The following is a 16,664-nucleotide window of genomic DNA, read 5'->3' as shown; positions in this document are numbered from 1 at the left end:
TAAATGAAATAAGAAAGGTAAACAAAAATTAAACAAAGGACAGAACTCTCTGTACATTTCGACGCTTAGGGATAAGGAGTTAGGAGGATAATGTGTTACTATGTAGTTAATTACTGTAAGTACACAGATGGTACTCTGAGTTGACAAAACTTTTTAAATGTCCTCACCCTCAGAGGAAGCTGGTCCAGTTGTCTTTCTGGTGCCCGATGGTGAGCCTGGGGAGTGTGTTGCTAGAGTCTGGCAGGAAGGACAGTGCAATCTGTGCTCAGTGATGGCAATGTCTCCCAAGTGCTATTCCTAAGAGTCGTGGCGAATTCATCCATGTGCTATNCGTGCAGGGTAAGGTAAGGCAGCACATTTGGCCCTGGGGTTGGTGGGCCAAACAAAGCAGAGTTCTCATCTATGGGAAAGGCAGACATGGAACATACAGTTCAAACTGTGGCGGCTTTGGAGATGGGGAGGACAGGGGCTGCAGGCGGCGGCATAGGCCTCGCCCGGGGAGATGGTCCAGCAAGACACGATGCTCTGAGATCTGAGAAGACATCTGGGTGGGAGCACAATAGCAGTTTGGAGGCTCTGGGGTGGGAAGAGCAGGATGTGGCCATCTAACTGGGAGAACCCAAAAACAGCTGAAGCAGAGAGAGGGGATGGAAGGGAGCCCCAAATGAGGCTGAAGAGCTCGGCAGGCGTCAGGCGCAAGCTGGTATGTGTGCTTACTGATTTTCTCTCCTGTTGGAGGGCAGGCTCCTACAAGCAGCAGTGCCTAGTGCCTGCTTGTAAACAAGTGAGCTTTATTCAGGAAGTTTCCCCCATAGTTTATGGAACAGTTAGCTTCCAAAGATGTTTCCAGTCCAAGCACCGGGAAATTTGACCTGAATTTTGTGAACAATTCTAATCCCTGCAGTGGCAGCTCTTCCAACCAGACAGTGTCTGAAGGAAGACAGTCTAATGTAGAGACTCAAAGTCTCAAGGTTTGAAAAGAGAACCTCAGGAGTTGGCACTCTGTCCACTTGATTGTATCATGACAATTAGCATTTCAGGGGGAGGCAGCTTTCATAGGAAATTGTAAATGAGGGCAAATTTAGGATCAACTGTTGATCAGATAGAAAGTCATGGAAAGTTCCTGACCCTTTCACCTATTTTCTCCAATCTGTTTCATATGCCAAGCCCTCCCCCAAAGTCCAATATCTTATAAACTGTTAGAAGACAAAGCCACACATCAGAGAGAAGCTTATGGAAGAGGTGAATTATCTATTATCTATCTATCTATCTATCTATCTATCTATCTATCATCTATCATCTATATCTATCCATCTATCATCTATCTATTAATCTATCTGTTTATCTATCATCTATCATCTATGAGACTGGATTGAAAGACCACTATGGGACCACTAATAAGGGTCTAGGAAATTTTAGGTACAGCTACTAAGAGTCTAGGAAAATTGTCTTCTGAAAAAAAATCACTAAGAGGTAAAGTTAATCAAGTTAATCTGCAAAACTGCTTAAAGATTTCTCTTTAAATTTAGTCCAAATTTGCTGATCTCAATAGGAAATTTGCAAAGAATCATATAAGGACAAATATCCCCACAATCATCCACATATTGTTGAGAATCACGTTCGGCATGGCATATTGGGTATTTGTATATATTGCATTAGTCAATGAAAAAAAAATTTTTAATTAAATTTGATTATAAAGTACTTAAAGAATACAAAGAAATGCAGGAACATGCAGAAACACAACAATTTGTTGTATCTTTTTAAAAGGGAATAAAAATAGAGGTACAGTTGAATGCCCACCAGTCCTGGCTCACCCCTCCAGCAGTCTGATTTCTTGCCTTTTCCTACAGAGGTAATCACTATCCAGAAGTAGGTATGTATTATTTACATTTGTGCTTTGATAACTTCACTGGAAAGCAAATAGTACATTTTCCTTTTCATCTCCACCATATATGTATAAAATTAAAATAATATATATGGTATTATTTTGAGTATTCAAAAAGTTACCCAAATAGTAGCCTCCTGCACAGTTTATATGTTTATGCACTATTTTTTGTGTCTCATTGTTATGTTTTTGGGACCTAGCCATGTAAATACATGTAGATCTAGTTAACTCATTTTAAGTGTTCTTCTTTACGCCATTGTAGGAACATGCCAGAATTTATCCATTCCCAATTAATTTTCAAATGTATCAAGGTATGCTTCAGTTGTTTCCAATATTTTCCCTAGTAAAATAGTGCAAAGAACATTCTTATCCATGTCTTCTTGTGCACCTGTCTGGAACTTCTTTGGGGTCATACCTAGAAGTGGAGTTGTTGGGTCTTAGGTAGTGGCGTCTTTAGCTCTAGGAGGTATTGCCAAATTGCTGTCAAATGTGTTTGTACCAATCAGGGTTCCCATACACCGATGAACAAGGTGTAGAATCCTCACTTTTCCACATTCTAGCCCTCATTTGGTACATCCAGACTTTAGATATTTGCTTGTCTTATGAGTGTCAAATTGTGTTTTGCTTTATCTTTCATTTTTCTGATCACTATTGAGGTGGAGTCCCTTTTCAGACATTTTTTGATAATTTAGATTTCCTCTTCTGTGCTTTGCCTGTGGACATCTTTTACCTATTTTTATTTTCTTTTTTGACTTTTTCTTATTTGCTCATGGGAGATATTTAGTAAACAGTTTATTCTGTATACCAAGCCTTTCTTGGCAATTTGTACTGAAAGTGTGATTTTCTAATAGAGGACAAACAAAACAGAGTATGTGGAAAGACGGCTTTCTGTCTCATCAGGAGACCAGTTTTTGCTCTAGTTTTACTACCAACTTGCTGTTTGACCTTGGACAGGTCATTTAATTTTCCTGGACCTTAGGATCCTTAGCTTTAAAGTGGTATAATTTGATCCCAGAATAACAAAGTCTCTTTTAGCTATACAAGCCTATCAGAGTTAAACAAAATTAATTGGAGAGAAAGTTCCACCGAATTTAGGGGAAAGTCTAAATGCTAGAATACCTGAAAGCAGACTGGACTTTCACTGCTTTAAGAACAGAGATAGCTAGGACTATGTGAATAAAGTTGGCTAACATTGGAATAACATTTTACAGTTTTCAAGAATACTTCCCTATACACGATTTATTTCATAAACTTGACTTGGAGGATCTTGTTTTAGTAGTCCAACACGATTTCTTGATTTCTTGTTTTAGTATCAAATACATTGCTACATTTCAAGTTTGGGGGGTTGGGGGGCAGTCTCCACATCTGTTTGCTCTGCCTTAAATCATGGCTACTTTTATATTTTCTAGAGGGCATGAAAAGATCATAGTGATTAACAAAACCACTTGTTACTTTTCTTCCCATTGCCCAAAAAAGCAACTAGAGACACTACACTCTAACATTTAAATGAGAATATCCATCTTATCTCGAGGCTGTGATAGTCAGCTTCATTTTAGGAAACTGAATTTGATTGTATCAAATCTCGTCAGGGCTCCTCTGGTTTTCGAATGGGACTCGAAGTTGGCTGTCATGTCGGTTGTCAGCTCTCTTGTTCATGCAGCTGCATGAGCAGAGCTATTGAGCATTCCCCCAGGACCCGGTTTGTTAAGGAGTGCCCAATTTTCTGTTTCTCTGTGGTGGAACCGAATCGTTCCTTTGGGGTCCTCCTACTAGTAAGTTCCATTGTCCCTTTACAAGGCATTTAAGTGGAGTGGATGGCAGAGCTTCACCTCATTCCTGAATTACGTCTTGTTCATCTCAATGCTTTATGACTTCCTTGCCTACTTCTGCCTTGTCCATGGGAAGTCCTGCCTGGTTGTAAGCAACAGCCATTCCCTGGTATGTAATGCATTTCCCCAGATAGGATGGTGCTCAATATCACTAAAATCCTTCCCCACTGTTATGTGAGAAAAGTCACTTTTTTCCCCAGAAAAGAGGAAAAATTGATTTTTTCTTCCCCACTTCTACGTTCTCTTTCCTTTGGACTTTAACCATGAGAGAAGACTCTGCCGGGAGTGTTGAGAAAATGTGCTACAGGTATTAGCAGGGTGTGCCGCGGGCTGTTCCTTTGCCAACAGCCACTACTGGGGTAGTTGGAGTCAGGGACAAGTCGTGGTCAGAAATGCCAAAACAAAGTAGCAAACTGAAGGAACTATCAGGATGCTGAATCAAGATAACCACTTAGGAGACAGATATGGAGATTTTTTCTGAGGTCAAGTCAGTATAGCAATTAGGAAACAGAATCAGGATTAGGAGACCAGGAATAAGAGACCAGAGGGGGTTGGCAGAGGAAGCCAGGCCAGAATGGGCTGGGGCAGGGACCCTGAGCTCCTGGCTGCACCTACTGTGACTCACAGAGGACTTTTGTGATATCAACCTCTTTGATTCTTTAGGGAGTCCTGAGTCATGGTTTCTTAGCAATGGCCAAATCTGCCTACACATAGCTGAGAACATGTTTTTACAGACAGTTCCTTTTCTCTCCTCTCTTTTCCCTACCCCATCCCTGGCCATCCAGTCATGGTAGGGAGGGCCAGGACATTCTATTACACATACTACATACATTGTTAAGGAAGCATATTGCTTTGCATTTTTAATGCATAGATGCATTAAAAAAATCATACTTAAGTATGGCTACATCATTATAATTCCAAGCACATTTCAAAAAGCTGTCTCTATAGAAAATATTTTCCTACAAATGTGGTAATTACTAAGGAGAATATTTAACATTGATTAAAAATGCCAGGAACTCTTGCTTTAAAGGGCAATTTCTGAAGTTTATGAAAAGTTAAACTGAATGGGAGAAATGACCATGAGGATTCATATCATTGGTTTTACATAGTTTCATGACTTTTCCCTTGTATATTGAAGCTGATAAGAGAAATGGGCTGGCTGGGATGAGGGAACTCAGAGGGGCAAACTGAGCCCTTTCCTCCTTCACATCATAAGTAGCTAGCCAGCTTCTTTGCTAGAGAGATGACCGAGAACTAGAGAGAAGCACCTGCAGATGTCCTTACACAGCTGGCCAGGGTCCAGAGTGGAGAATTGGACCTGAAGAGACAATGGTTCATGTGAGCTGGTTCCATCCAAGGCTGGGCAGAGCACCAGGTGGGATGAGGATGGCTCACAGTATTCCATGTGGTTCCCTCCTCCTCTCTGACCTGCCTGTCTTCATCGTCCATGACTTCATGTCCACTCTGATAACTCTCCCGATGCAGGGGCTCCCCAGTTCACTCCTGCTTCACCTCCACTCCACCCCGCCCTATACTGCACAGCCCACTTCAGCACCTTTAGAGATTTCAAAGGCAGAGTAGCCAAAGCAGAAGTCCTGATTTTCCAGGCAAGGCGGCTCCTTCGCATTTGGTCATCTGTTGCTTTGCAACTCCAGGCTCATCTCTCTGCCTCACATCTTATGAGTTACCAACCCCTGCATGTTTCACTGATGATGTCCCTGGGGCTCCCCATCAGTGACCCTCACCTGGATAGCAGCAATGCTCTCTTTACCAATCTGTCTGATTCCTGGCCTCCCCTCTCTCCATTCTGTGCACTACTGCCTGCCTAATCACCCTTCACTTACACTTGACCATGGAATTCCTCTGATTGAAAATCATCTTCATTGGCCCCAACTGTGCAGTGAATAAAGTCAGTCTTCTTTACATGCGCACTCTTAGAGTTTTGGGAAGGGGCCCCAATTTTTCTTCCAGCCTTAATCTCTAGCCACCTGCTCCATTCCAGGCTCTTCATATCTTCATGCTTCCCCAGAGGGCCCTTTCTCCTTGACTTGATTAATCTGCTGAAATTCTATTCAACAGGGCCTAGATAAAGGGACATTCATTCCTCCATAGAACATGAGTTTGCCATCCTGAAATTCTGAAAATGACCTCACCTCTTCTGTTTTCTGCAACACTTTATAGCCCTCAGACAAACTTTACCACCTATGTTTATGTGGGACCGTGTCTTGTTTGCTGCACCAGATTATAATTTCCTGGGGGCGCACATAATATTTTAGTCAATGTCATTTCAACTGTACCTAATCGCCCTATATAAAGACAATCAATCATGCTTTTACTTAATTTTTCAAGTTTTTATTTAATATCAATCATATTTTTAAAAGATTGAAGGCCTGAGTGAATGAATTAATGAAGTTTGGTTCCAACCTGTACCTTTAAAAAATATTTTTTATAAACATTACCCTATAGATCTATTCTACTTAAATATAAACAAGTATATTAGTACTACTTAATATTCACGTTTTGCCATTTAAACAGTTTCACTTATAAGGAAACAACAGAGAAAAACTATTTTTTTTTCACTTGTTAGCTACACTCAGGAGACACTGGGCATTTTGGATCATAAGACTGCTATGATTCAGAACATTTTTATAAATGCCTCCAGAGCCATGTTATGAATCATGAAAGAGAGTTTAATTACTTTATAACTGAATCTCAGTTTTCACAACAACAAAAAATGGTGTCCTTCATCTTGATTACACATCTCGGTACCGTTGAATATAGTTTGAGTGACTTCTGCTGCTGTTAAAGATGCAAAATGATGTGCTGCGCCTCGTGGGCGGCTCTGGATCCGAAGGCGAGTGAGGTGCGGGCAGGGTGACGGCAGCCTCGGGGAGTGGCTGGGAGGGCTGCTGCTCCTTCAGGGCAGAAGCTCCCGCTCAGTTCTGAAGATAAGTCCCCAGCTTGAGCTCACGTTGCATACATGGGACATCCAGCGTGCCCCAGACCAGCGAGGATCCAGAGGGTTTGAGTTTCTTTTTATCCGCAAGGATGATTCTGAAAGGAAGGAGCCCACAGAAGCCTGATTGCTGCGCTTCTGTTAAAGGGAACTCTCGCCATGTGGAAAATAAGCCTGTCAGGACAGGCCAGGTTATTCTGCAGGAATAAATAAGCCCCAATCTCAGCGGCTTACCACCACAAAGTTTATTTCTACCCGGTGTCGAGGCCACTCTTGAGAGCAGCTGTGCCCTGCGCCGGACGCTGGTGCAGGCTGATCTGATCTTGTCATTTCAACAGAAATGTCTGTCTGACAGCTTCAACTCAGTCTCCACCGTCCCTGCAGCAGGGGAAGTGGAAGCACGAGCCTGGCCTGAAAGGGAGGTGTATTTGGCTAGAACGGACCCCATGACCCTGCTCAACTTTGAAGGGCTGGAAGTAGAGTCTTCTGGGTGCCCCAGAGGAGAGGAGAAGTGAGTGCTGGCGAGCACTGATGACTCCTACCACCCTTGATGAACTGGGTACACGTAGTTGCTCTTATTTTTCAATTCAGTGAATACGTACTGAACCAATACTTTATGTTTAGTGCTTTTCTAGGCATTCAGAGGAGAATAAAACATAGTCTGCATTCACAAAGAATCTAGCGCTTTCTGCAAAAGCAAACTACTTGAAAGAATTTAGTCACAATACGAGGCCTTCTATGAGAACTTCTAAGTTGATTTTTTGCACAACATTTTCGGACAAATTTTGGGAAAGAGTGATCAGGAGAAGAAGGAAGGAGATGGGGATTCCAGGTGGGAGAATAGTGAGTTTGGTAATCATCCCTGGGAGAAGGCATGAGGAGACGGAGAAAGATGGGGAGGCAGAGAGAGATGGGGGAAAGGATGGGGAGAAAGACAGGGAGACGGAGCAAGGTCTGCTCTTCTAGAGAAGCTAGAGTTTCAGGAGGAATGGCTTTGGACCTAGAATGCAGGGATTAGATTTTTTTTTTAAGATTTTATTAATTTATTTGACAGAGAGAGCACAAGCAGGGGGAGCAATAGGCAGAGGGAGAGGAGAAGCAGGCTCCCTGCTGACCAGAGAGGCCAGTGTGGGGCTGGATCCCAGGACACCACGACCTGAGCCAAAGGCAGATGCTTAACCCAGTGAGCCACCCAGGTGCCCCTGTGGATTCCAATTCTTGCTCTGGTTCTCCCACTTAATTGTTTTGTGACTTTGGGCAAATTGATTCACTCCCCTGGGCTTGCCTGCCTCTCTATAAAATGGATGATAGGAAATTGTGCTTGCCCCAAGTGTTGTTCTGCAGATTATTTGAGGTGATGCATTCAAGCACTCAGAAAGTCCCTGCCACATGGTGCACAAAGCTCACTAAACGTTGTGCCCTGTCCCTCTGGGAAGGATGAGTTAGCATGGGCAAGCGTGCAAACAACAGACTATGGAAGACAGAAGGGACACCCTGGTCTCAAGACTATAGCTTAGAACCTGCTACAAAGTTTGCATTGTAAGGTGGGCCTCCACCTTCTCCTCTGTTTGCTAACCTTAAAGGCAGCTCACTTCTCTGGATCTCATCCCACATACTGAACTCAAGGTGCAAGGTGTACAGAAGGGCAGTGCGCGGGAGCGCCCCATGTGTGAGCAGCAGGCCCCTCCTGTCACGGCAGCTTTTTGCTCCCTGCTGGCCATTGCCCCGTTGCTCCTTCCCCCACTCAGTCCTGTTTCCTGACACTGTATTTTGTTGCTGTCACTCTGTGGTAGACACAAAGAAACAGAACGCATGGCTCCTGCTCTCAAGGAGCTTACCAAATGGTTGTATCAAAACTTAGCTCTGCCAAGTCCATTTTTAGAACCTTTTGTTCAATGGAATGAGAAAAAGTAAAAATAGCCCCAGCGGGCCTTTCAAAGGTGTCTTAAATTATTCTTCACTCATTTTTCTTCTTATGTTGTGAATATCTTTAGCTTCTATAGAAGGACAAAGAGAAGAAAAGTAAATTCCTGGCAGCCGTGAATTCTATTTATACTCTGTGGCACATTATATTTCTATAGAAATAGTTCAAGAGGCTGGAAGAGCCTGTTCCACGGAAATCCAATGCTTTTTTGTGGTTATCGACTGTCTTTCTGCACATTCCAACGTCAGCTAGAGAGTGTGTAAGGAGAGACGTGCACACTTAAAGTGCATCCTCTAGAAGCAGGTGCTCAGCCCCTACATCAAATACCAGACACAAAACCTGCCATCCTGGCCCCTCTCCGGCTGTCAGCATTCTTAGATAAATGACAGGGCTTAGGCCTTTGACAGATAACTCAATCTAAATGGCTTGAATGCTCCCATAAAACGCCACAGGGTTGCAGATTGGATAAAAAGAAACGACCCATCCATCTGCTGCCTACAAGAGACTCATTTAGAAACCCAAAGATACATTCAGACTGTCAGTAAAGGGATGGGGTACCATCTTTCATGCAAATGGGCCTCAAAAGAAAGCTGGGGTGGCAATTCTCATAACAGATAGTTTGGATTTTAAACTAAGGACTTTAGTTACAGACACAGAAGGGCACTATATTATTCTTAAAGGATGTATCCAACAAGTGGATATGACAAATATAAATATATATGCCCCCAACAGGGGAGCAGCTAGATACACAAGCCAACTCTTAACCAGAATAAAGAGACATATAGATAAAAATACATTAATAGTAGGGGACCTCAACACCCTACTATCAGAATTAGACAGAACACCATGGCAAAATCTAAGGAAAGAATCAAAGGCGTTGAATGCTATACTCGATGAGTTGGACCTCATAGATATATGTAGAACACTACACCCCAGAACCAAAGAATACTCTTTCTATTCTTATGAACATGGAACATTCTCAAGAATAGACGCTGTTCTGTTACACAAAACAGGTCTCAACTGATACCAAAAGATCGAATTTATCCCCTGCATATTCTTAGACCACAATGCTCTGAAATTGGAACTCAACCACGAGGAAAAATTTGGAAGAAACTCAAACACTTGGAGACTAAGAACCATCCTGCTCAGGAATGACTCGATAAACCAGGAAATCAAAAATCAATTTAAACAATTTATGGAGACCAACGAGAATGAAAACACAACGGTCCAAAACCTATGGGATACTGCAAAGGCAGTCCTAAGGGGGAAATACATAGCCATCCAAGCCTCACTCAAAAGAATAGAAAAATCTAAAATACAGTTTTTATATTATCACCTCAAGAAGCTGGAACAGCAACAGAGGGACAGGCCTAATCTACTCAAGAGGAAGTAGTTGACCAAGATTAGAGCAGAAATCAATGAATTAAAAACCAGAAATACAGTAGAGCAGATCAACAGCACTAGAAGCTGGTTCTTTGAGAGAATCAATAAAATTGACAGACCACTGGCAACACTTATCCAAAAGAAAAGAGAAAGGACCCAAATTATTAAAATTATGACTGGAAAAGGAGAGGCCACTACGAACACCAATGAAATTGGAAGGATTATTAGAAATTATTATCAACAGCTATATGCCAAAAAACTAAGCAATCTGGAAGAGATGGAGGCCTTCCTGGAAACCTATAAACTACCAAGACTGAAACAGGAAGAAATAGATTTCTTAAATAGGCCAATTAACTATGAAGAAATTGAGTCAGTGATAAACAACCTTCCAAATAACAAAACTCCAGGCCCGGATGGTTTTAGGGGAATTGTACCAAACATTCAAGGAAGAACTAATACCTATTCTCTTAAAGCTATTTCAAAAAATAGAAACAGAAGGAAAGCTACCAAACTCATTCTATGAGGCCAATATTACCTCGATCCCAAAACCAGGCAAAGACCCCATCACAAAGGAGAATTACAGAACTATTTCCCTAATGAATATGGACGCCAAAATCCTTAACAAAATCCTTGCTAATAGAATCCATCAGTACATTAAAAGGATTACCCATCATGACCAAGTGGGATTCATACATGGGATGCAAGCGTGGTTCAACATTCGCAAATCGATCAGCGTGATACATCATATCAACAAGAAAAGACTCAAGAACCATATGATCCTCTCAATTGATGCAGAAAAAGCATTTGACAAAATACAGCATCCTTTCCTGATTAAAACCCTTTAGAGTGTAGGAATGGAGGGTACATTTCTCAATATCATAAAAGCCATCTATGAAAAGCCTACAGCAAATATTATTCTCAATGGGGAAAAGCTGGAAGCCTTTCCCTTAAGATCAGGAACACGACAAGGATGCCCACTCTCGCCACTATTATTCAACATAGTACTAGAAGTCCTTGCAACAGCAATCAGACAACAAAAAGGGATCAAAGGTATCCAAATTGGCAAAGAAGAAGTAAAAATGTCTCTCTTTGCAGAAGACATAATACTGTATATGAAAAACCCAAAAGAATCCACTCCCAAACTATTAGAAATCATAGAGCAATTAAGTAATGTGGTGAGATACAAAATCAATGCTCAGAAGTCAGCTGCATTTCTATACACGAATAACGAGACTGAAGAAAGAGAAATTAGGGAATCCATCCCATTTACATTAGCACAAAAAACCATAAGTTACCTTGGAATTAACTTAACCAGAGACGTAAAGGGCCTATATTCTAGAAACTATAAATCACTGTTGAAAGACATTAAGCAAGACATAAAAAGATGGAAAATATTCCATGCTCATGGATCAGAAGAATTAACATAGTTAAAATGTCCATGCTACCCAGAGCAATCTACACTTTCAATGCTATCCCGATCAAAATACCGAGGACATTTTTCAAAGAACTGGAACAAATAGTCCTTAAGTTTGTATGGAAACAGAAAAGGCCCCGAATTGCCATGGAACTGTTGAAAAGGAAAAACAAAGTTGGGGGCATCACAATGCCGATTTCGNGTTTGTATGGAAACAGAAAAGGCCCCGAATTGCCATGGAACTGTTGAAAAGGAAAAACAAAGTTGGGGGCATCACAATGCCGATTTCAAGCTGTACTACAAAGCTGTGATCACAAAGACAGCATGGTACTGGCAACAAAAACAGACACATAGACCAATGGAACAGAATAGAGAACCCAGAAATGGACCCTCGGCTCTTTGGGCAACTAATCTTTGATAAAGCAGGAAAAAACATCCGGTGGAAAAAAGACAGTCTCTTCAATAAATGGTGCTGGGAAAATTGGACAGCTACATGCAAAAGAATGAAACTTGACCACTCTCTCACACCATACACAAAAATAAACTCCAAATGGATGAAAGACCTCAATGTGAGACAGGAATCCATCAAAATTCTAGAGGAGAAAATAGGCAGCAAACTCTATGACATTGGCCAAAGCAACCTTTTTCATGACACATCTGCAAAGGCAAGAGAAACAAAAGATAAAATGAACTTATGGGACTTCATCAAGATAAAAACTTCTGCACAGCCAAAGGAAACAGTCAAAAAAACTAAGAGACAGCCCACGGAATGGGAGAATATATTTGCAAAGGACACCACAGATAAAGGACTGGTATCCAAGATCTACAAAGAACTTCTCAAACTCAATACACTGAGAAACAAATACACAAATCAAAATAGGGCAGAAGATATGAACAGACACTTTTCCAATGATGACATAGAAATGGGTAACAGACACATGAAAAAATGTTCAAAATCATTAGCCATCAGGGAAATTCAAATCAAAACCACCCTGAGATACNACCACCTTGAGATACGACCTTACACCAGTTAGAATGGCAACAACAGACAAGGCTAGAAACAGCAAATGTTGGAGAGAATGTGGTGAAAGGGGATCCCTCTTACACTGTTGGTGGGAATGCAAGTTGGTGAAGCCACTTTGGAAAACAGCGTGGCAGTCCCCTAAAAAGTTAAAAATTAAGCTACCTTATGACCCAGCCATTGCACTACTGTGTATTTACCCCAAAGATACAGACATATTGAAGAGAAGGGCCATATGCACCCTAATGTTCATAGCAGTATTGTCCACAGTAGCTAAATCATGGAAGGAACCGAGATACCCTTCAACAGATGACTGGATTAAGAAGTTGTGGTCCATATATACAATGGAATATTACTCAGCTATCAGAAAGAACGAATTCTCAACATTTGCTGCAACATGGACGGCACTGGAGGAGATAATGCTAAGTGAAATAAGTCAAGCAGAGAAAGACAATTATCATATGATTTCTCTCATCTATGGAACATAAGAACTAGGAAGATCGGTAGGAGAAAAAAGGGATAAAGAAAGGAGGGGGTAATCAGAAGGGGGAATGAAGCATGAGAGACTATGGACTCTGAGAAACAAACTGCGGGCTTCAGAGGGGAGGGGGGTGGGGGAATGGGATAGACTGGTGATGGGTAGTAAGGAGGACACGTATTACATGGTGCACTGGGTGTTATACGGAACTAATGAATCATCGAACTTTACATTAAAAACCAGGGATATGGGCGCCTGGGTGGCACAGCGGTTAAGCGTCTGCCTTCGGCCCAGGGCGCGATCCCGGCGTTATGGGATCGAGCCCCACATCAGGCTCCTCTGCTGGGAGCCTGCTTCTTCCTCTCCCACTCCCCCTGCTTGTGTTCCCTCTCTTGTTGGCTGTCTCTATCTCTGTCGAATAAATAAAAAATAAAAATAAAAAATAAAAACCAAGGATGTACTGTATGGTGACTAACATAATAAAAAAATATTAAAAAAAAGATTTGTCTTAGTAACAAATTTCTTATAGCACGCATGTGTTTTCGGCACATATGGTAACTTAAAACAGTTCCTTTGACCACCTCAGAAGGAAGCTACCAGAAGTTTTGAAGCTGCTTGAGACATTGACAGGAGAACAGGTACCTAATTATAGAGCCAAAAAACATTTATCATAAATGGATGGTTTTCCACACACACACACACACACACACACACACACACAATTCTAAATCTCACAGGTTCTCAACATAAATGCATATGAAAGGGATCTAAGCTAGCTAAGGAGTTTGAATCATAGGATTTAGGGCAAGAGAGACATATAAATCTTAGGCATTTGGACAAATCATATGTAATTAAATCTCTAGCTTGAAGATGGCTCTCAGACGAAGGCAAATAACCCCTTTTGTCAAGTGTTCCTCCTAAACCTGTGTGCTCCTGGAATTCAGGGAACATACTTATGCATCCCTCTTCCCTCGGGGCCCAGCATCAGGCCAACATACTCAACACACGTCTGTTGAATTACCTTAATTCATCAGTCATCTACAGCAACTTCACATGAAATTCAGCATAAAGCAAACTTACTGCAGCTGGTGTTAGTAGATAACAATAACGACCTAATGAAATTACTGATTTTAATGATGCCAAAATCTCTGCATACACTCTCTAGGAAAATATTATGATGAGATTCAACATGTCAAAAGAGTTCTCCTATAGACAATCTTGCAATTATTTTGGTTTGATAATGGAGTTAATGAATTTAAATAGAGAACCTAGGGTTACCACATTTAGCACTAGGTGTAGAACAGAGGTGTCTCAACCACAGCTACAACAGCAATCTTAACCTAAAACATTCCTTTCACAAATGGCTATGTATGATCATAATATGAACCAAGTGGATGATATGCAAAATCTAGTACAAATCCACCATTTCCTAAGAGTGTAATAAAACTGAGTATGTATTTTATAAGAATTGTTTAAAATATACACCATACCCTGAGCTCCATTTCAAAAAATACTATTCACTAATACATTGTTGCAAAAATAACCAAGACTTAACTCTTACTGTTGAGAAGAACATGACTAGTCTTGCTCTTTTGGGTTTGGAAGAAAAATGTAAGGCAGCCAGTTAAAATGAATAAGTTCTCATTATGAAACTGCAAAAACTAATTTTCAGGTACCTACTAAACTGCTCAGAGACAAACTAAAAAACACAGTGAGTCATCAGCACGGCACTGTGGCCTTCCAGCTGATCTTACCCATCTTTTGTTGTGTTCTACTCGTTGATGGGCTCTGGGCACTTGGCAGAACACCCAAGGCGACTGCACTATCAGCATATGCACTTATGCTATGGTCTGGGATCCACTCCCTGTGTTCTGAAATGGAAAAATGGCAAACTAACTTAAATCTTAAAAAGGAGAGAAATCCATGTTACTGCTTTATTTTATTTATCGTCTTACTGGAAAATACTTAGCTAACTAAGGATCATTGATAACAGTGAGGTATATATTATAAAAGACAGAAATCTCATAATTATACAATAAAAAACATGAGATTTGCATAGCATAATAAAAAGAAATAAACTCTAAATTGCAAAGATACTACACACACATTTGAATAAAAACAAAGACTTTTTTAAGTATATAACAATATAAAGTATAATGGTCAGTACATGAATAAACACATCTGAATACATGGGAAGCCTAAGAAAATAGGTGACACCATGACCTAACTTTCAGAAGGAAATTCCATCTATGTTTCAAAAATCTCACAGATCCTGAGATTTTGAGATTTGCTTTTAAGATGGTATTTAAGAATCATCATACAACACTTAGCAGCTAATGGACTGATTCAAAGAGTTTCTATTTCACAATTTAGTAAAGGCTACATTTCTAAATTCTAAAAATAATCTCTCCTCAGTCTCATTATACTTATGTTCTCTCACATTCTGAGAGTAGCCTTAAATATAAATATGTGGCAACTCACACGGGGTTAATAATTTCAGCTGGTGAAGCAGAAAATGACTTAACTTATTGAATAGAATAGCCCAGTATTTCCTAAAATGAGGATGAGCTGTTTAAAAAAAAAAGTATCAGAAAATTGTTAGGTTGGTCCACAGGCCATCTGATTTCATGTCTGAATTTACCTGCAATTGTAATCCTAGTACTGGAATAGCTGCATTCTAAGCTATGAGAAGGAAGTAAGTTGAGTCTTTCATTTTTATCAAAAATAAAGAATCTTTCAAGTCCTTGATATTGTTCAGTTATAGGCTTACTTCTGAGGGCTATTTCTTGTAACAACTAGGAAACAAAATATTCAACAAAATTAAGTTTGTTTTATCTCATCAACATAAAGCAGCACATTCATTCATTGAGCACCTACTGTATTCTTGGCACAGATTCTGCCCTCATCAGATTTAGGTTCTAACACAACATTTATATATAGTAAGTTCTGAAAAATATATAAACTGCAATTATAATTATCCGAAAGTTGCCATCAACCCAAGGAGGACAGAAGTTCACAAAAGAAAAAGTTCTCCTTTCTCCCTTCTTTTACTTTCTTCCCTTAGTGTCTTTGTGCATAAGTTACTCTGGAAAACGGAATCTCCCTCATATGCTGTGTTTTTGAATTAGTATCTTTGTTTATACATAAACTAATTTCAAAGATGAAAGTAGAATACCAAGGGGAATAAATCTGGCCATAGACAAAATCCAAGTTAACAAAATACTCATCATGAAGCAAACATTAATGTAGTAAAACTGAAGCAAGAGCAAGCTAAGTAATTCGAGAAGTTCATACAATTAGAAACTAGCAGACCTAGGTCTGGCTGATGTGAAGCCTAGGCTTATTTCTCCATCCTATGAATTCATTTTGTGATATGCTTTCATCCTAGGGAAGAATATTAATGGGATTAAAACATACTTGAGTCTAGTAAGAAACAGATCAGAGATTCGGAAGTGAGAGCTCTAGATGGGCTTAAAACGTAATCAGAGTTCTCTCGGTACTTAACAGTTCCCTAACGGATCTAATTAATGTCCAAATGCAGTCTGTTTCAGAGTAATAAACAACACACAAAAAATATTATAACTCAATTCAAATGTATAAATCAGATAAATGATAAAATATTACAAAACAAAGCTAGTGACTGATAAAGCACCCCCTTCAAAGACAAGTCCAAGTTGGCTCTACTCATGGCATCTTCCCTGGCTGTCCCGGACACTGATTATCAATTTACAGCACCCCTTCAGCTCTAGTGCAGCTCTTATATGGATTAGACAA

Source organism: Ailuropoda melanoleuca, chromosome 1, assembly GCF_002007445.2.
Source record: "Ailuropoda melanoleuca isolate Jingjing chromosome 1, ASM200744v2, whole genome shotgun sequence".
NCBI lineage: Eukaryota > Metazoa > Chordata > Mammalia > Carnivora > Ursidae > Ailuropoda > Ailuropoda melanoleuca.
Note: the sequence above shows the minus strand (reverse complement) of the source record.